Source organism: Pan paniscus, chromosome 13, assembly GCF_029289425.2.
Source record: "Pan paniscus chromosome 13, NHGRI_mPanPan1-v2.0_pri, whole genome shotgun sequence".
NCBI classification, from domain to species: domain Eukaryota; kingdom Metazoa; phylum Chordata; class Mammalia; order Primates; family Hominidae; genus Pan; species Pan paniscus.
Genome location: NC_073262.2, coordinates 103,653,901 through 103,676,098, shown reverse-complemented (window position 1 = coordinate 103,676,098; position 22,198 = coordinate 103,653,901). Strand labels below are relative to the sequence as shown.

Sequence of the window (22,198 nt, the reverse complement as noted above, 5' to 3'; positions counted from 1 at the left end):
ATGGCTTACTGCAGCCTTGACCTCCTGGGCTCAAGTGATCCTCCCAGCCTCCCAAGTCGCTGGGACTACAGGCACACACCACCACACCCTGGTTGTTGTTTTTTTGTTTGTTTGTTTGTTTGTTTGTTTGTTTTGTAGATAATGGGTTTCGCCATGTTGCCCAGACTGGTCTTGAACTCCTGAGCTCAAGACTCCCAAAATGCTGTAATCATAGGCTTGAGCCTTCATGCCCTGCTGCTTTATGTATTTTGAGGTTACTGGGTACATATAAGTTTATGATTGTGGTACCTTCCTGTTGGATTGATCCCTTCATTAATATTACTTTAATCTCTAATAATCATTCTTGCCGTAAATTCTAAATCTTTCTCTGAAATTAGTGTGTCTTTTTTAAGGACTGTGCTTCTTTGTTTAATCCAGTCTGACAAAATTTGTCTTTTACTGGAAGAATTTTTTCTACATCAGGGTATCTACTCTTTAGGCTTCCCTGGGTCATACTGGAAGCAGAAGAATTGTCTTGGGCCACACATGAAATACACTAACACGAATGATAGCTGATGAGCTTAAAAAAAAAAAAAAAATTGCAAAAAAAAAATCTCACAATGTTTTAAGAAAGTTTACAAATTTGTGTCGGGCCATATTCAAAGCCCTCCCTGGGCTGTGAGTTGGACAAGCTTGGTCTATATACTGTAATATAATTATTAATATAGTTGGGTTTATGTGTATAATCTTACTGTCATTTGCTATTTGTCCCATCTGTTTTTTTTCCTATTTCTTGCCTGTTTTTAGATTAAATATTATATTTTCCTTCTAACTTGTTTGATATATGTATATAATTTTGTTGTAATGGTTATCCTAGAAATTACAACTTCCTTCTTTAACTTTTTACAGTATAATACAAACTATTACTATTACTAGTGTCACACAACTGCTAAAATCTTAGAACCTTTAAACCTTATAAGGCATTTCAGTTACTGTTTTGAACTGTCACTATTAACATTTCCTTACACTGTTTACCCCGATATATATATTTTTTATGCCCCAGAACTGAGCGGATGATATTGTTTATTTCTTCCTACATTTCCATGTTTATGATTTAGGATAATTTCCTTCTGTCTGAATAATTCCTTTTAAGTTTCTTTTAGTACAGGCTTGAAGGTGAGATTTTTTTTTTTTTTTTTTTTTTTTTTGCAAATTTTAAAATTTCACCTTTATTTTTGAAGGATAGTTTTGCTGGGCATAGTATTCTAGATTGGCAGTTATTTTCTCTTTGGCCCTTTAACAGTGTTATTCTATTATATTTTGGCTTCTGTTGTTTCTGTTCAGAAATTTGTGAGTCTTACTGTTTTTTGAAGAGCAACTCTTTTTTTTTCCTATGGCTGCTTTTTTATGATTTTTTTCTCCATCCTTACTTCTTCCCTTCCTTCTCTAGTTTACGGCATCCTGGGTAGAATTTTCTTTTAATATGTCCTGCTTGGTGTTGGCAGAGCGTTCTGAATTTCTAGATTGATTTCTTTCATCAGTTTTTGAAAACTCCCAGTTATTCTTTCTTAGAATATTGCATTTATCAATTTATCTACCTTTCTAGGACTTCTGTTTTATATGTGTGTGTATATATATATATATATATATGAGAACTGTGACACACACACACACATTAGACATTGTGAGTGTGCATCACATTTCTCTTAAACCTCTCCCTCTCCTCCTTTCACTACTTTCCCTTTCCCCTTCCTCTCTCTTCCATTCTTTTCCCTTTATGCTTCAGTTTGGGTATTTTTTTATTAATTTGTCTTCTAGTTTACTCATCCTGTATTCTGCTGTGTCTCATTTGCTCTAAGACCAATATATTAAATTCTTCAGATTATGTGACTGATGTGCTGCTGGCTGCACTGAGAGGGCTCTATATTGAGTTCTTAATTTCACATATTGTATTTTTCGGTTCTAGAGTGCTTATTTAATTATTTTTGTAGTTCCTAATCCATTAGTGAAATGTTGCATCTTCAGCAGCTTTGTACATTTCCCCTTCTATTTTCTATTAATCAGGATTACTTTAAATAATTGTCCTTGTGTGTTAACTTCATTTTAAAATTATCTGTGAGTCTGATTCTCTTGTCTAGTTTTCTCTTAATTATTGGTCACTTTTTTTATCCCTTTGTATTTTTAGTAATTTTTAAATTGTGTGCCAGACTTTGTATATGAAAGAACCATAGAGGCGCTATGCAGTGTTCCCAGTAGGGATCACATTTTTCTCTGTTGCACAAATTGGTAAGGACCTAATTACCTTCAACCAGACAGGGATTGAGCTATTTTAGGGTTGTCTTAAAGTTTAATAAACTCATTGTTCTTGTCATTTGGCCTTTTTCTTTGTCACTTTTTAAATTGAGAGTCTACTGAGTATCTATCTCCTTGGCCCTGAAGTCTGTGGGAGATTTGTCTCTGTAGAGATTCCCCACATAGCCATTCTGCCTATAGACTGCTTCAAAAATTTGGCAGTCATCTTGGTGGTTGTGGTTCAAAATTCCCAAGGTACAAAAAGAGAGTCTTTCCCACCCTATTTCCATGATATCAAGTGCCCCTTCTCAAAGTACTACCAGTCTCTTTTGTGTCTTTCCAGAGATACTCCCTTAGCCCTTTTCAAGTTCTTCCCCCCCACTGCAGAACCTTCTCATAAAACAAAACTCACATGTGAAAGCCCAGTGTATGAGATAAAGTGTCAGCTGCTGTGGTGGAGTAGGGGGTCCTGACACATCTTCAGTTAAAATAATTCTAAGAGAATTTTATCACAGTATTCTTTGTATCAAAGAATGTAGAGCATAATGTAGTCAGCAAACACATGAAAATAGTTATTACTTTCTAAGAAAAGTCTCCATTTTAGCAATTTGAAAATGATTCTGACAAAATCTTTTAATGTGTTTTTCTGCCAAAAATTCAGTAAGAGCATTTTTTGTGTTCTTTTCTAAAAAAGATAAGTTTTTCAGTTATGTGAAACCCATCCAAAATAATTTTGTAGCTTATGATACTTATTATTTAAGCTTGGTTTTATACTGCATATTACAATTTTAATGAGGGTATTTTTAAAATGATTGTGTGTTTGTGTGTCTGTGTATGAGAGAGAGAGAAAGAAAAATCACTAACATGTTTCAAAAGAGTCATAGAATTTTTGTCTGGAAGGGACTTAATTTTACAAATAATGCAAGTGAGGCTCCAGATAATTTAAGTAATCTACTCAAGGTCTTATAGATAATTAATGGCAAATTTGAAATTAAAATTCAGACTTTCTGTCTTCAAAATAATGCTTTTTAATTAGGTTTGATAAAGGTATACAAGTATGCTAGTTATTACAGAAATGTTTTGGATCTATAATTATTTCTTAAAATTAGATAAGCTATATTGTAAATGCCTATCAAAACTGTTCTTTGTATTACATTCTTGAGAATATTACCTCAATATTTCAGTTTTCTATTTTTATTTTTTATAGAATTGGAAAATATTTAACTCTTAACAAATGAATTCCCCACTTGAACTCTGCCGAATTCCTGTGCCACCTCCTCCTTTAGAAAACTGATCTTAATACAGGTAAAATTAAGACTTTAACTTTTTAAAGGATAAAGAATAAATTTTCTATATCATTAGACATGTTAGCATTTTTGGTAATCTTTGCTGGATAGCTTCTATTTATTAAGGAGTTTTACCTAACATAACGACATCTTAATTATTGCCTTCGAATTCTATTTTGAAAGTTTTTCCCTTTTATAAATGTGTTTTTTAAAAACCTTTCTGTTATCTAAACTTTATTGAAGAATTGAATTTACTCAGCATAATTGCATTATCCGGCTACATCTAGATTGATGCTGTCCAATAGAACTTCTTTGATGATGGCTATATTCTATATCTGTGCCGTCCAATATAGGAGACTCTAGCCACAAGTAGCTTCCTATATTAGACAGTGCAGCTCTGGGCTTTGCCTTAGGAAATTTGGTAATTATACTAATAGTATGTCTTAAATGCCTAAGTTTTAGACTTACACCTTGAAATATCTTCATAGTTGTTGGTCAAGTTTGAAAATTAGCAGTAGCAAAACCATCACTGGCTATTTCATATGTTGTCCTGATAATTGTATAGCTTGGTTTATCCCATAATTTTGATCCACAAGAAACCTTTGAGAGCACTTACCACAGTTAGTTTTGCTCACTGTTGTATCTTTAACATTTTACTTGGTACCTAGCATGTAATTGGTATTCACAGTGCATATTAGTTGAAAGAATGGATGAATAATCTCTGTACTATAAAGGAAAAAAATGCCTCCTAAATTGTTCAAAAATTAAATAATTATATTGATAATATTTCTATAATAATAATAGTAGCAAGCATCCATTGAAGACTCATGTTGTACAGTCACTGTTCTAAGTAAGACCTTACGTGTGTTGATTTATCAGATCTTTAAAAATAAACCTTTGTCATAGCGACATGCATTATTCTCATTTTATAAGTAAGGAATTTGAAGACAGAGATTACTTAAGTAACTTTCCCAAGGACACATATTATTGTACTTAGAGAGCTTGGACAAAAACTGTGAGTTTTCTTCCCTGCAAGTAGTTCTTTACCTTCTTCAGATCACATTCCAGCAGCTTATTATTTTGTTCATTATGTTGTAGTTAGGGCTTGCTAATAAAGTTTGCCATTACCATCTCTGGTACAGTGGTGCACACTTGTAATCCTAGCTCTAATCCCAAGGCGGGAGGATTGCTTGGGGCCAGGAGTTCAAAACCAGCCTGGGCAATGTAGCAAGAACTCATCTCTAAATAATGGTAATACTATTAATAATAAAAAGGTCGTCATTGTCATAGTTATCATAAAGATAGTCATTTTCTGTGATAGCCTCTTTGTTATACATTCTGGAACTAAGGCAGTATGGATCTGAATTAAGCTGCATGCTGGAATATCAACTTGAGTTCTTATAAGTATAGTTTTTACCAGGTGATGTAATATACAGTAGGAGAAATGATCTTCAGAATTTTATATTTTATGGTTAGATAAACAGAAAGCTTGCAAGGCCAGGCACTGTAGCGTATGCTGTAATCTCAGCTATTCAGGAGGCTGAGGTGGGAGGATTGTTTGAGCCCAGGAGTTCAAGACCAGCTGGGGCAAGATAGCGAGACCCCATCTCAAAAAATAAAAGATAGCTTGCAGTCTATTTGTAGCTGTGCTCTGTAGATATCTCTATGTACTAAGAGTGCTGTGCCTGGTTAGAAAATATATGTTTGGCCAGGCGCGGTGGCTCACACCTGTAATCCCAGCACTTTGGGAGGCTGAGGCGGGTGGGTCATGAGGTCAGGAGATCGAGACCATCCTGACTAGCACAGTGAATCCCTGTCTCTACTAAAAATACAAAAAATTAGCCAGGCATGGTGGCAGGCGCCTGTAGTCCCAGGTACTCGGGAGGCTGAGGCAGGAGAATGGCGTGAACGTGGGAGACGGAGCTTGCAGTGAGCTGAGATCACGCCACTGCACTCTAGCCTAGGCAACAGAGTGAGACTCTGTCTCAAAAAAAAAAAAAAGAAAAAAAGAAAATATATGTTTACAGAATTTCTCTGTAACCAGTACTATTCTATTTTTCTTCTTCTTTTTTTTTTTTTTTAAGTATTTATTGATCATTCTTGGGTGTTTCTCGGAGAGGGGGATTTGGCAGGGTCATAGGACAATAGTGGAGGGAAGGTCAGCAGATAAACATGTGAACAAAGGTCTCTGGTTTTCCTAGGCAGAGGGCCCTGCCGCCTTCCGCAGTGTTTGTGTCCCTGGGTAGTTGAGATTAAGGAGTGGTGATGACTCTTAAGGAGTATGCTGCCTTCAAGCATCTGTTTAACAAAGCACAACTTGCACTGCCCTTAATCCATTTAACCCTTAGTGGACACAGCTCATGTTTCAGAGAGCACGGGGTTGGGGGTAAGGTTGTAGATTAACAGCATCCCAAGGCAGAAGAATTTTTCCTGGTACAGAACGAAATGGAGTCTCCTATGTCTACTTCTTTCTACACAGACACAATAACAATCTGATCTCTCTTTTCCCTACATTTCCCCCTTTTCTATTCGACAAAACCGCCATTGTCATCATGGCCCGTTCTCAATGAGCTGTTGGGTACACCTCCCAGACGGGGTGGCGGCTGGGCAGAGGGGCTCCTCACTTCCCAGATGGGGCTGCCGGGCAGAGGGGCCCCCCACCCCCCAGACGGGGCGGCGGCCGGGCAGAGGGGCTCCTCACTTCCCAGATGGGGCGGCCGGGCAGAGGGGCCCCCCACCTCCCAGACGGGGTGGCAGCCGGGCAGAGGGGCTCCCCACTTCCCAGACTGGGTGGCCGGGCAGAGGCGCCCCCACCTCCCAGACGGGGCGGCAGCCGGGCGGGGGCTGCCCCCCAGCTCCCGGACGGGGCGGCTGCCGGGCGGAGACGCTCCTCACTTCCCGGATGGGGTGGCTGCCAGGCGGAGGGGCTCCCCACTTCCCAGACGGGGCGGCTGCTGGGCAGAGGGGCTCCTCACTTCTCAGACGGGGCGGCTGGTCAGAGACGCTCCTCACCTCCCAGACGGGGTGGCGGCGGGGCAGAGACACTCCTCAGTTCCCAGACGGGGTCGTGGCGGGGCAGAGGCACTCTTCACATCTCAGACGGGGCGGTGGGGCAGAGGTGTTCCCCACATCCCAGATGATGGGCGGCTGGGCAGAGACGCTCCTCACTTCCTAGACGGGATGACGGCCGGGAAGAGGCGCTCCTCACTTCCCGGATTGGGCAGCCAGGCAGAGGGGCTCCTCACATCCCAGACGATGGGCGGCCAGGCAGAGACGCTCCTCACTTCCTAGACGGGGTGGCGGCCGGGCAGAGGCTGCAATCTCAGCACTTTGGGAGGCCAAGGCAGGCGGCTGGGAGGTGTAGGTTGTAGCGATCCGAGATCACGCCACTGCACTCCAGCCTGGGCAACATTGAGCATTGAGTGAGCGAGACTCCGTCTGCAACCCCGGCACCTCGGGAGGCCGAGGCTGGCAGACCACTCGCGGTCAGGAGCTGGAGACCAGCCCGGCCAACACGGCGAAACCCTGTCTCCACCAAAAAATACGAAAACCAGTCAGGTGTGGCGGCGTGCGCCTGCAATCCCAGGCACTCGGAGGGCTGAGGCAGGAGAATCAGGCAGGGAGGCTGCAGTGAGCCGAGATGGCGGCAGTACAGTCCAGCCTCGGCTCGGCATCAGAGGGAGACTGTGCAAAGGGGAGACGAGGACCGTGCAAAGGGGAGGGGGAGAGGGAGAGGGACTATTCTATTTTTCAAATGAAGGTACTAAAATCTATTTTTAGGATTTTAGAGTTGGAAAATAACTAATCATTGTAGGAAACTGAAGCCCAAAGGGTTTAAATGAGTTGTCTGAGGACATATAAACAGTATGGTTCATTGACTATATATATGTTTTTTAAGTACCTGTCTTACATCCAGAAATCATAGTATCTTTGTTAGCTTTGAATGCGTAGTAGTGAGCAATGCAAAAATGTACCCTGTTCTCTTGGAATTTACAATCCAGTGGGGAGATGGACAATTAGTAAGTAACGAGGTCTGATAAAGAAGTCACAAACCCCGAAGTTCTAGGCAGGAAATAAATCTTGTGTTGGAATGGAAAATACTGGGGAATGGAAAAAGAGCTGCTATTTACATAAAGTGGTTCAGAAAGGCTGCTGAGACTTACAAGATCAGAAGGAGCCAGCCACTTAAGTAGCAGGAGCAGGACAGCATTCTAGGCTGGAACAGCCTGCACAGATGTGCTGGAGTTAAGGTGCACGTAAAGCTGTAGAGAAACTCAAAGGAGAGTATGGCCAGAACATAGAAAGCTGTGGGGAGAGTAGTATGAACCATAAGACAGGGACCAGATTACATAGTGCCTTTTTCAATCATAGATTTCAAAATTATGGCATTAGATTCAAATCTGAGTTCTGCCACTTAAACTGTGTTACCTTGTATAGGTCACACACCCATTTACGCTTTAATTTTCTTATCTATTAAATGAGAATAACAAGCTACTTCATAGGACATAGTATCATGGAGATTATATAATGCTTATAGCAAACACTTATGTAATGTTTATCTTGTGATAAGAACTGTTCTAAGTATACAAAAACTATATGAAGTAGGTACCGCTATTCCCAGTTTTGAAATGAGGGACAGAGGGTTTGAGTATAGCTAGTAAGAGGGTACAAGGGTTTAAACATAGCTAGTAAGTGACCTTAACCTTAGGCAACCTTGCTCCAGGGTTTGTGATCAAAATGTGATCCTCAGGATCCTTTAAGGGGGTCCATAAGGTCAAAACTATTTTTCATATTAATATAAAGACAGTATTTGCCATCTTCACTGTCATTCTGTCATAAATATACAGTGAGGTTTTTCTGCAACAGATTGAATGCAGAAGCAATTATGAGGCTGGGCACAGTGGCTCACGCCTGTAATCACAGCGCTTTGGGAGGTTGAGGCAGGTGGATCACTTGAGGTCAGGAGTCCAAGACCAGCCTGGCCAACATGGTGAAACCCCATCTGTACTAAAAATAAAAAAATTAGCTGGATATGGTGGTGCATGCCTGTGATCCCAGCTACTCGGAGGCTGAGGCAGAATTGCTTGAATCTGGGAGGTGGAGGTTGCAGTGAGCTGAGATTTTGCCACTGCACTCCAGCCTGGGCAACAGAGACTTTGTCTCAAAAAAATGAACAAACAAAAAAAATTATGAGATTCACACACACAAAAAAACAAAAGCAACAACAACAACAAAATGCTATTCTCAATTTGTTTTTGTTTTAGAAGAACATAATTTTCACTTTAAAATGTTAACATGTAATAGGCTTATTTTCAAATGAATTAATAAATGAACTTTTTTAATGAAAGAAATTCTGAGGCCAAAAAAAGCTGAGAACTGCTGCTGTATACCACTACATTGTGCCGCCTGTTGTTAAATCAGATAAAATATAGGAAACACCTGGTACCCTGTTTATACTTAATAGGCTCGCTAGTAATTTATTTCCTCACTTTTTTTTTTTTTTTTGAGACAGAGTCTCACTCTGTCGCCAGGCTAGAGTGCAGTGGCGCGGTCTCGGCTCACTGCAACCTCTGCCTCCTGGGTTCAAGCAATTCTCTGCCCCAGCCTCCCAAGTAGCTGGGATTACAGGCATCCACCACCACGCCCGGCTAATTTTTTGTATTTTTAGTAGAGACGGGGTTTCACCGTGTTGGCCAGGATGGTCTCGATCTCCTGACCTTGTGATCTGCCCACCTCGGCCTCCCAAAGTGCTGGGATTACAGGCGTGAGCCACCGCGCCCAGCCTATTTCCTCACTTTTAAGACACATTTTTTTTTCACATTTTGATATTTTTAGAAATTGAGGTGTGACTTGTCTGAAGAAACTTTTCAGCGACCAGCCAAGTAAATTGTGAAGTAGTAGTAGTCATCTATACTTGGTATTTCTAGAATTTAGCTCTATGTATTCTTTTATTCAGTTAGTTGGTATTAGTGGCACCATGTGGGGTTGAAATATTAATTGGATTTGTGTCCCTAATTGTTGTTTAAAATATCTGCTGTATATCACTGTATGATACAGCTTTGAAATGAACAATTATCTCAGTAGAAGACTGCCTGACCAAAAAAAAGACAACAAAATTGCCAAATCATTCAGTCTCATATCAAACCTTGGCAAGGTTAGTGTTACTAATTCATGCATCTGGGACAACATCTACTTGTCAAAAATTTCTGGACGATATTTGAAGAAGGTATTTAACTTCCATTTGGTATTTAGTTTTCCAAGTAAAATTATAAAGTTTAACTTAGAAAACAGAAATCTCAGGTTTTGTTATGGCCAGAAATAACACTGTCAGTGCTGAAGGTGCTCAAAATCAACAGATGATTGGATGCCTGCTATATGCCTGTCACTTGGGATACAGTGCCTGTCCCTGTAAAGTACAGATTCTAGTAGAAAAGACAGACATTAAGTAAACAAATAACGTTAATTACAGATTATGCTAAATGCTATGAAGAAAATGGGCAGAGTAATGAGGTTGGAGGGAGGAGGAAGGTAGGGGTAGCTGATTAAAGTATATAGGGAAAGGTTCTATAAGGAGGTGATACATGAACTGAGTCTATTCCAGCCATATACAGAGCTGGGAGAGAATGCCAGGTGTCAGGTACAAAGACCAAAGGTGGCCAGAAACATAAAGGATAATTTTTAAAAAGTGGCATGTGGTTCTGTGGAAGACCTTATACGCTTGTCTTTTAGTTAAGCTTTTTTTTTAAATCAACAATTTGCATGTCTTTCTTTTTCTTTTTTTTAATTATACTTTAAGTTTTAGAGTACATGTGCACAACATGCAGGTTTGTTACGTATGTATACATGTGCCATGTTGGTGTGCTGCACCCACTAACTCATCATTTAACATTAGGTATATCTCCTAATGCTATCCCTCCCCCCTCCCCCTACCCCACAACAGGCCCCGGTGTGTGATGTTCCCCTTCCTGTGTCGATGTGTTTTCATTGTTCAATTCCCACCTATGAGTGAGAACATGTGGTGTTTGGTTTTTTGTCCTTGCGATAGTTTGCTGAGAATGATGGTTTCCAGCTTCTTCCATGTCCCTACAAAGGACATGAACTCATCCTTTTTTATGGCTGCATAGTATTCCATAGTATATATGTGCCACATTTTCTTAATCTAGTCTATCATTGATGGACATTTGGGTTGGTTCCAAGTCTTTGCTGTTGTGAATAGTGCCGCAGTAAACATACATGTGAATGTGTCTTTATAGCAGCATGGTTTATATTCCTTTGGGTATACACCCAGCAATGGGATGGCTGGGTCAAATGGTATTTCTAGTTCTAGATCCCTGAGGAATCGCCACACTGACTTCCACAATGGTTGAACTAGTTTACAGTCCCACCAACAGTATAAAAGTGTTCCTATTTCTCCACATCCTCTCCAGTACCTGTTGTTTCCTGACTTTTTAATGATTGCCATTCTAACTGGTGTAAGACGGTATCTCATTGTGGTTTTGATTTGCATTACTCTGATGGCCAGTGATGATGAGCATTTTTTCGTGTGTCTTTTGGCTGCATAAATGTCTTCTTTTGAGAAGTGTCTGTTCATATTCTTTGCCCACTTTTTGATGGGATTGTTTGTTTTTTTCTTGTAAATTTGTTTGAGTTCACTGTAGATTCTGGGTAATAGCCCTTTGTCAGATGGGTAGATTGCAAAAATTTTCTCCCATTCTGTAGGTTGCCTATTCACTCTGACGGTAGTTTCTTTTGCTGTGCAGAAGCTCTTTAGTTTAATTAGATCCCATTTGTCTATTTTGGATTTTGTTGCCATTACTTTTGGTGTTTTAGACATGAAGTCCTTGCCCATGCCTATGTCCTGAATGGTATTGCCTAGGTTTTCTTCTAGGATTTTTATGGTTTTAGGTCTAACATTTAAGTCTTTAATCCATCTTGAATTAATTTTTGTATAAGGTATAAGGAAGGCATCCAGATTCAGCTTTCTACTTATGGCTAGCCAGTTTTCCCAGCACCATTTATTAAATAAAGAATCCTTTTCCTATTTCTTGTTTTTGTCAGGTTTGTCAAAGATCAGATAGTTGTAGATATGTGGCATTATTTCTGAGGGCTCTATTTTGTTCCATTGGTCTATATCTCTGTTTTGGTACCAGTACCATGCTGTTTTGGTTACTGTAGCCTTGTAGTATAGTTTGAAGTCAGGTAGTGTGATGCCTCCAGCTTTGTTCTTTTGGCTTAGGATTGACTTGGCAATGCGGGCTCTTTTTTGGTTCCATATGAACTTTAAAGTAGTTTTTTCCAATTCTGTGAAGAAGGTCATTGGTAGCTTGATGGGGATGGCAATGAATTTATAAATTACCTTGGGCAGTATGGCCATTTTCACGATATTGATTCTTCCTACCCATGAGCATGGAGTGTTCTTCCATTTGTTTATGCCCTCTTTTATTTCATTGAGCAGTGGTTTGTAGTTCTTGAAGAAGTCCTTCGCATGTCTTGTAGGTTGGATTCCTAGATATTTTATTCTCTTTGAAGCAATTGTGAATGGGAGTTCACTCATGATTTGGCTCTGTTTGTCTGTTATTGGTGTATAAGAATGCTTGTGATTTTTGCACATTGATTTTGTATCCTGAGACTTTGCTGAAGTTGCTTATCAGCTTAAGGAGATTTTGGGCAGAGACGATGGGGTTTTCTAGATATACAATCATGTCATCTGCAAAGAGGGACAATTTGACTTCCTCTTTTCCTAGTTGAATACCCTTTATTTCTTTCTCTTGCCTGATTGCCCTGGCCAGAACTTCCAACACTATGTTGAATAGGAGTGGTGAGAGAGGGCATCCCTATCTTGTTGTGCCAGTTTTCAAAGGGAATGCTTCCAGTTTTTGTCCATTCAGTATGATATTGGCTGTGGGTTTGTCATAGATAGCTCTTATTATTTTGAGATATGTTCCATCAGTATCTAATTTATTGAGAGTTTTTAGCATGAAGGGTTGTTGAATTTTGTCAAAGGCCTTTTCTGCATCTATTGAGATAATCATGTGGTTTTTGTCTTTGGTTCTCTTTATATGCTGGATTACGTTTATTGATTTGCGTATGTTGAACCAGCCTTGCATCCCAGGGATGAAGCTCACTTGATCATGATGGATAAGCTTTTTGATGTGTTGCTGGATTCAGTTTGCCAGTATTTTATTGAGGATTTTTGCATCGATGTTCACATCAGGGATATTGGTCTAAAATTTTCTTTTTTTGTTGTGTCTCTGACAGGCTTTGGTATCAGGATGATGCTGGCCTCATAAAATGAGTTAGGGAGGATTCCCTCTTTTTCTGTTGATTGGAATAGTTTTAGAAGGAATGATACCAGCTCCTCCTTGTACCTCTGGTAGAATTTGGCTGTGAATCCATTTAGTCCTGGACTCTTTTTGATTGGTAAGCTATTAATTATTGCCTCAATTTCAGAGCCTGTTATTGGTCAATTCAGAGATTCAGCTTCTTCCTGGTTTAGTCTTGGGAGGGTATATGTGTCCAGGAATTTATCCATTTCTTCTAGATTTTCTAGTTTGTTTGTGTAGAGGTGTTTATAATATTCTCTGATGGTAGTTTGTATTTCTGTGGGATCGGTGGTGATATCCCCTTTATCATTTTTTATTGCATCTATTTGGAGGCACCCCCCCAGTAGGGACAGACTGACACCTCACACGGCCGGGTACTCCTCTGAGACAAAACTTCCAGAGGAACGATCAGGCAGCAACATTTGCTGTTCACCAATATCCGCTGTTCTGCAGCCTCCACTGCTGATACCCAGGCAAACAGGGTCTGGAGTGGACCTCCGGCAAACTCCAACAGACCTGCAGCTGAGGGTCCTGACTATTAGAAGGAAAATTAACAGAAAGGACATCCACACCAAAACCCCATCTGAACATCACCATCATCAAAGACCAAAGGTAGTTAAAACCACAAAGATGGGGAAAAAACAGAGCAGAAAAACTGAAAATTCTAAAAATCAGAGCACCTCTCCTCCTCCAAAGGAACGCAGCTCCTCACCAGCAATGGAACAAAGCTGGACGGAGAATGACTTTGATGAGTTGAGAGAAGAAGGCTTCAGACGATCAGACTACTCCGAGCTAAAGGAGGAAGTTCGAACCCATGGCAAAGAAGTTAAAAACCTTGAAAAAAGATTAGATGAATGGCTAACTAGAATAACCAATGCAGAGAAGTCCTTAAAGGACCTGATGGAGCTGAAAACCATGGCACGAGAACTACATGACGAATGCACAAGCCTCAGTAGCCGATTCAATCAACTGGAAGAAAGGGTATCAGTGATGGAAGATGAAATGAATGAAATGAAGCGAAAAGAGAAGTTTAGAGCAAAAAGAATAAAAAGAAACGAACAAAGCCTCCAAGAAATATGGGACTATGTGAAAAGACCAAATCTACGTCTGATTGGTGTACCTGAAAGTGATGGGGAGAATGAAACCAAGTTGGAAAACACTCTGCAGGAGATTATCCAGGAGAACTTCCCCAATCTAGCAAGGCAGGCCAACATTCAAATTCAGGAAATACAGAGAATGCCACAAAGATACTCCTCAAGAGGAGCAACTCCAAGACACATAATTGTCAGATTCACCAAAGTTGAAATGAAGGAAAAAATGTGAAGGGCAGCCAGAGAGAAAGGTCGGGTTGCCCACAAAGGGAAGCCCATCAGACTAACAGCGGATCTCTCAGCAGAAACTCTACAAGCCAGAAGAGAGTGGGGGCCAATATTCAACATTCTTAAAGAAAAGAATTTTCAACCCAGAATTTCATATCCAGCCAAACTAAGCTTCATAAGTGAAGGAGAAATAAAATACAGACAAGCGAATGCTGAGAGATTTTGTCACCACCAGGACTGCCCTAAAACAGCTCCTGAAGGAAGCAGTAAACATGGAAAGGAACAACCGGTACCAGCCACTGCAAAAACATGCCAAATTGTAAAGACCATCAAGGCTAGGAAGAAACTGCATCAACTAATGAGCAAAATAACCAGCTAACATCATAATGACAGGATCAGATTCACACATAACAATATTAACCTTAAATGTAAATGGGCTAAATGCTCCAATTAAAAGACATAGACTGGCAAATTGGATAAAGAGTCAAGACCTATCAGCGTGCTGTATTCAGGAGACCCATCTCACGTGCAGAGACACACATAGGCTCAAAATAAAGGGATGGAGGAAGATCTACCAAGCAAATGGAAAACAAAAAAAAGCAGGGGTTGCAATCCTAGTCTCTGATAAAACAGACTTTAAATCAACAAAGATCAAAAGAGACAAAGAAGGCCATTACATAACGGTAAAGGGATCAATTCAACAAGAAGAGCTAACTATCCTAAATATATAGGCACCCAATACAGAAATACCCAGATTTAGTTAAGCTTTTTGTTTTCTTTTTCATAAAATATTATTTCATATTGTCTTTTAAAGTACTTAATAAATTACTGTCTTAAAACTAGTAGTATTTTTATAGAGTTGGGAAATATGATGTGTTATGATAATAATTATTAATACCACTATATTTCTCTATTTAAAGGTATTTCATTTTTAGTCATTTTTTTAAGTGGTATGGGTGGAAACTATAGATATTTAATGTGCTAAATTTGTGGTTATAGGAAAGATCAAATAGGAATTTAAAATAGTAATTTAGCCTGGAGATGGTACTTTTTTTTTTTTTTAAACTAGAGGATGGTCATCAGGATTACTTGAGGGACTTTTCCAAAATAAATATTCTGGACCCTATATCAGACAGGGATTCTGATAAAGTATATATCAAATTAAAAGATTTGTGTTGCTTTTTAAAAAGTGTTTGGCTTGGCTGGGTGCAGTGGCTCATGCCTGTAATTTCAGCACTTTGAGAGGCCGAGATGGGAAGAGTGCTTGAGCCCAGGAGTGAGACCAATCTGGGCAACATAGGAAAACCCGCTGTCTATATACAATAAAAAAAATTAGGCTGGGTGCCGTGGCTCACACCTGTAATCCCAGCACTTTGGGAGGCCGAGGCGGGCGGATCACGAGGTCAGGAGATCGAGACCATACCGGCTAACACGGTGAAACCCCGTCTCTACTAAAAATACAAAAAAATTAGCCGGGCGTGGTGGCGGGCGCCTGTAGTCCCAGCTTCTTGGGAGGCTGAGGCAGGAGAATGGCGTGAACCCGGGAGGCGGAGCTTGCAGTGAGCCGAGATCACGCCACTGCACTCCAGTCTGGGCGATAGAGCGAGACTCCGTCTCAAAAAATAAAATAAAATAAAATAAAATAAATTAGCCAAGCATGGTGGCACATGCCTGTAGTACCAGCTACTTAGGGGGCTGAAGTGTGAAGATTGCTTGAGCCTGGAAAGTCAAGGTTGTGAGGCTGCAGTGAGCCCGGATTGTGTCACTGCATTCCAGCCTGGGAAACAGAGAGAGATCTCATCTCTCTCTCTCTCTCTCACACACACACACACATACACACACACACAAATAGCTTTTTGATTTCTAAAGGCAGTTTATGTTCTTTAGAGAACATTTGAAAAAAAATGGACTAATTGTAGTTTTTTCTTGCCCTTTTCAGTAAAGTAGTAATATACATTTAAAAAAAAAACAAATGCCTTGTAGTTAGCTAAAAGATGACTTGTTTATACATTTCTCCTAAAACATAGACTTCTTGATTTAAACCATTTAAAATGTTTTAAATAATTATAATTATCTAAAAAACTTTTAATTTTAATGTTTAAAAAATGTTTTTGTAGCCTGGGCAACATAGTAAGACCCTGTCTCTACAAAAAACAAAATTATAAAAAATTAGCCAGGCGTGGTGGCACATGTGTATAATCTCAGCTACTCAGGAGGCTGAGGCAGCCTCCTGAGCCAAGGAGTTTGAGACTACAGTGAGCTATGATTGCACCACTGCAGTCCAGCTGAGGTGACAGAGACCTGTCTCTAAAAAAAAAGTTTTCTTAATTTTTGTGTAACAATAACTAGTTAGAAAAGATAATGGAAGCGAATCCCAATCGTAATTGCATCAAAATATAAAAACCACGTAGGAATTAATTGGAAATTGTGTTGACCTCTATGAAGAAAATACAAAATTTATACTAAGACATATAAAAGAAGATTTTTAAGAAAGAGCAGTGCTGTGCTTCTCTGTGGGATAACTCAGTATTGTGAAGATGTAATTTGGAATTAATTTATAAATTCTCCGGAGGATAGGATGTGGGGACGGAATTTATTATCAAAAGTCTAATATTCATCTGCAAGAATAAGGCAGGCAATAATGATGAAATATATTTTTAGAAAAAATGAATTAGGATAAAGCTTGTACTGTTATATATTAAAGTATATTATAAAATGACAGTAAATAGGCTGGGCGTGGTGGCTGACACCTGTAATCCCAGGACTGTGGGAGGCCAAGGCAGGCTGATCACTTGAAGCCAGGAGTTCGAGACCAGCTTGGGCAACATGGTGAAACCCCATCTCTACCAAAAATACAAAAAATTAGCCGGGCATGGTGGCACATGCCTGTAATCCCAGATACTCGGGAGGCTGAGGCAGGAGAATTGCTTGAATCCGGGAGGTGGAGGTTGCAGTGATCGAGATTGTGCCACTACACTCCAGCCTGGGCAACAGAGCGAGACTGTCTCTCAAAAAATAAAATAAAATAAAATAAAATAAAATGGTAGTAAATAAATGATTGCAGTCGTTGTGCAAAACTAGTGGGAAAAGTAGCTGGGAAATATTTTCAAATATATGTAAGACTTTAGTAGTATTTCAAGTCTCTGCAGAAACAGAAACAAGAAAAGGCATGCAAACAATGTATTAGAACAATTGGAAGAAAAAATTGTTAGATTTTAATCTAATATCATATTCTAAAATAACCTCCAGATTGTTTAAAGAGTAAACCATGAATGTGGTTTTTAATTTTAGAAGAGTCAAGCCTTAACTAAGCAAGCAAGGTGATTTTTTGTTTGTTTGTTTTTTGAGACGGAGTTTTGCTCGTCGCCCACGCTAGAGTGCAATGGCGCTGTCTCGGCTCACCGCAACCTCCGCTTCCCAGGTTGAAGTGACTCTCCTGCCTCAGCATCCTGAGTAGCTGGGATTACAGGCATGTGCCATCATACCTGGTTAATTTTGTATTTGTAGTAGAGACGGGGTTTCTCCATGTTGATGAGGCTGGTCTTGAACTTCCAGCCTCAGGTGATCCACCTGACTCGGCCTCCCAAAATGCTGGGGTTATAGGCATGAGCCACTGTGCCCGGCCGATTTTTAAAATACAGTAATATATATTGTGATTTCTTTTTTGTTACAGAGTGTTCTGATTCCAATTTTCATTGTGCTAGTTTTAAAAGTCTTATATATTAATAAATGCAGGCAAATGGATGGTTTTATATTTAGATTAATTTAGGTTTCTATGCTATGGTAGTAGCTTTATAAACAGCAGGAAGAAATTATTCTGTACATGTAACAGCCATATGCTTCTTAAAAATCTGAAAGATTATAGTTTTGAGAGTAGATTTGGATATGCTATCAATAATGTTTATATCTTATAACCTTAAAATTTCAAGTACAATTTTTAGAATTTATACTGTGGAAGACAACAACACAAATGCACAAATATGTATAAGGGTGTTGATTGCAACAATGTTGTGGTAATATAAGAAAATTGAAAACAGTCTGTGTCCATCAGTAAGTTATTGGACAGATAAGGGTTTGTGCTTACAGTTTTATGGCTGTTAAAAAGGATGAGATAAGCTGGGCGCAGTGGCTCACACCTGTAATCCCAGCACTTTAGGAGGCCGACGTGGGCAGATCACCTGAGGTCAGGAGTTTGAGACCAGCCTGGCCAATGTGGTGAAATCCTGTCTCTACTAAAAATACAAAAATTAGCTGGGTGTGGTGGTGCACTCCTGGAATCCCAGCTACTCGGGAGGCCGAGGCAGGAGAATCACTTGAACCCAGGAGGCGGAGGTTGCAGTGAGCCAAGATCTCGCCACTGTGTTTCAGTCTGGGCGATAGGGTGAGACTCCAACTCAAAAAAAAAAAAAAGGAATGAGATAGATCTATAGATCTTTGATGTGTTTTTAACAAATGTAAAAAGCACACTGTAGAACACTACATATGATGTGAACACATGACTACATTTAAATAACATGTTTACCTACATATATGTTATAAATATATATATATAAATACAGATCTGGAAGAATGGTTGACAGTGTTTGTGGATGGAATGAGTGGTTGGGCTAAGTTCCATTTTTTTTTTACGGGCATCTATTTATGATATTTTAAAATTATTTAAAAATTTATTATCAACTAACTGTATTTATAGATAGATATTTTTGTAAAACTATAGAGGTAATAGTTGAGATACAGAGCAGGTATGGCTTTTTAATTTTCCAGTAAATAAAAAACAAAGGTCAGTAATTTAATATCCAGCAATAGAGATAAGGGAGTTGTTTAAAGTTCCAATTTTGTTTATTTTGGAAAGTATGTCCTTTTTGTCACCATTACAATGAAATTTCCGGACTTTTTTTTTTTGTTTTTGAGACGGGGTCTCACTGTGTTTCTCAGGCTGGAGTACACTGGCATGGTCATAGCTCACTGGAGCCTTGAAGTCTTGAGATCAAGCGTTCCTCCCACCTCAGCCTCCTCAGTAACTGGGACTACCAGTGTGCATGACTATATCCAGCTAATTTTTTTTTTATATATACTTTAAGTTCTAGGGTACATGTGCACAACGTACAGGTTTGTTACATAGGTATACATGTGCCATGTTGGTTTGCTGCACCCATTAACTCGTCATTTACATTAGGTATTTCTCCTAATGGCTATCCTTCCCCCATCCCCCCACCTCATGACAGGCCCTGGTGAATGATGTTCCCCGCCCTGTGTCCAAGTGTTCTCATTGTTCAATTCCCACCTATGAGTGAGAACATGTGGTGTTTGCTTTTCTGTCCTTGTGATAGTTTGCTCAGAATGATTGTTTCCAGCTTCATCCTTGTCCCTACAAAAGACATGAACTCATCCTTTTTTATGGCTGCATAGTATTCCATGGTATATATGTGCCACATTTTCTTAATCTAGTCTATCATTGATGGACATTTGGGTTGGTTCCAAGTCTTTGCTATTGTGAATAGTGCTGCAATAAACATACGTGTGCATGTGTCTTTATAGTAGCATGATTTATAATCTTTTGGGTATATACCCAGTAATAGGATCGCTGGGTCAAATGGTATTTCTAGTTCTAGATCCTTGAGGAATCGCTGCACTGTCTTCCACAATGGTTGAACTAGTTTACACTCCCACCAATAGTGTAAAAGCATCTGTTGTTTCCTGACTTTCTAATGGTCGCCATTCTAACTGGTGTAAGATGGTATCTCACTGTGGTTTTGATTTGCATTTCTCTGATAACCAGTGATGATGAGCATTTTTTCATGTGTCTGTTGGCTGCATAAATGTTTTCTTTTGAGAAGTGTCTGTTCATATGCTTTGCCCGCTTTTTGATGGGGTTGTTTGATTTTTTCTTGTAAATCTGTTTAAGTTCTTTGTAGATTCTGGATATTAGCCCTTTGTCAGATGGGTAGATTGCAAAAATTTTCTCCCATTCTGTAGGTTGCCTATTCACTCTGACGGTAGTTTCTTTTGCTGTGCAGAAGCTCTTTAGTTTAATTAGATCCCATTTGTCTATTTTGGCTTTTGTTGCCTGGTGTTTTAGTCATGAAGTCCTTGCCCATGCCTATGTCCTGAATGGTATTGCCTAGGTTTTCTTCTAGGGTTTTTATGGTTTTAGGTCTAACATTTAAGTCTTTAATCCATCTTGAATTAATTTTTGTATAAGGTGTAAGGAAGGGATCCAGTTTCAGCTTTCTACATTTGGCTATCCAGATTTCCCAGCATCATTTATTAAATAGGGAATCCTTTCCCCATTTCTTGTTTTTGTCAGATTTGTCAAAGATCAGATGGTTGTAGATGTGTGGTGTTATTTCTGAGGCCTCTGTTCTGTTCCATTGGTCTATATCTCTGTTTTGGTACCAGTACCATGCTGTTTTGGTTACTGTAGCCTTGTAGTATAGTTTGAAGTCAGGTAGTGTGATGCCTCCAGCTTTGTTCTTTTGGCTTAGGATTGACTTGGCAATATGGGCTCATTTTTGGTTCCATATGAACTTTAGAGTAGTTTTTTTCCAATTCTATGAAGAAAGTCATTGGTAGCTTGTTGGGGATGGCATTGAATCTATAAATTACCTTGGGTAGTATGGCCATTTTCACAATATTGACTCTTCCTGTCCATGAACATGGAATGTTCTTCCATTTGTTTGTGCCCTCTTTTATTTCATTGAGCAGTGGTTTGTAGTTCTTGAAGAAGTCCTTCACATGTCTTGTAAGTTGGATTCCTAGGTATTTTATTCTCTTTGAAGCAATTGTGAATGGGAGTTCACTCATGATTTGGCTCTTTGTTTGTTTGTTATTGGTGTACAGGAATGCTTATGATTTTTGCACGTTGGTTTTGTCTCCTGAGACTTTGCTGAAGTTGCTTATCAGCTTAAGGAGATTTTTGGGCAGAGACGATGGGGTTTTCTAGATATACAAAAATGTCATCTGCAAAGAGGGACAATTTGACTTCTTCTTTTCCTAATTGAATACCCTTTATTTCTTTCTCTTGCCTGATTGCCCTGGCCAGAACTTCCAACACTATGTTGAATAGGAGTGGTGAGAGAGGGCATCCCTATCTTGTTGTGCCAGTTTTCAAAGGGAATGCTTCCAGTTTTTGTCCATTCAGTATGATATTGGCTGTAGGTTGTCATAAATAGCTGTTATTATTTTGAGTTATGTTCCATCAATACCTAGTTTATTGAGAGTTTTTAGCATGAAGGGTTGTTGAATTTTGTCAAAGGCCTTTTCTGCATCTATTGAGATAATCATGTGGTTTTTGTCTTTGGTTCTCTTTATATGATGGGTTACGTTTATTGATTTGCGTATGTTGAACCAGCCTTGCATCCCATGTATGAAGCTGACTTGATCTTGGTGGATAAGCTTTTTGATTTGCTGCTGGATTCAGTTTGCCAGTATTTTATTGAGGATTTTTGCATCAATGTTCATCAGGGATGTTGGTCTAAAATTCTCTTTTTTTGTTGTGTCTCTGCCAGGCTTTGGTATCAGGATGATGCTGGCCTTATAAAATGAGTTAGGGAGGATTCCCCCTTTTTCTATTGATTGGAATAGTTTTAGAAGGAATGGTGCCAGCTCCTCTTTGTACCTCTGGTAGAATTCAGCTGTGAATCCGTCTGGTCCTGGGCTTTTTTTGGTTGGTAGGCTATTAATTATTACCTCAGTTTCAGAACCTGTTATTGGTCTATTCAGAGATTCCCCTTCTTCCTGGTTTAGTCTCAGGGGGGTGTATGTGTCCAGGAATTTATCCATTTCTTCTAGATTTTCTAGTTTATTTGCGTAGAAGTGTTTATAGTATTCTCTGATGGTAGCTTGTATTTCTGTGGGATCAGTGGTGATATCCCCCTTATCATTTTTTATTGCATCTATTTGATTCTTCTCTCTTTTCTTCTTTATTAGTCTTGCCAGCAGTCTATCAATTTTGTTGATCCTTTCAAAAAACCAGCTCCTGGATTCATGGATTTTTTGA

The 22,198-nt window shown here is 39.4% G+C and overlaps 1 protein-coding gene across 16 annotated transcripts in view; it reads left to right on the top strand.

Moving 5' to 3' along the window:
- HYCC2 (hyccin PI4KA lipid kinase complex subunit 2) overlaps nt 1–22,198 on the top strand; it is a 98,133-nt gene that overhangs the window by 22,639 nt on the left and 53,296 nt on the right. For 12 of the 16 annotated variants that reach the window (XM_003820731.4, XM_008974163.5, XM_055108943.1 and 9 more), the window contains one exon: nt 3,479–3,576. The exons of the other annotated variants lie outside the window; for them this stretch is intronic. The gene's annotated coding sequence lies outside the window, so the exon portion shown is untranslated. The remainder of the gene's footprint in view (nt 1–3,478; nt 3,577–22,198) is intronic. 16 annotated transcript variants of the gene reach the window in all.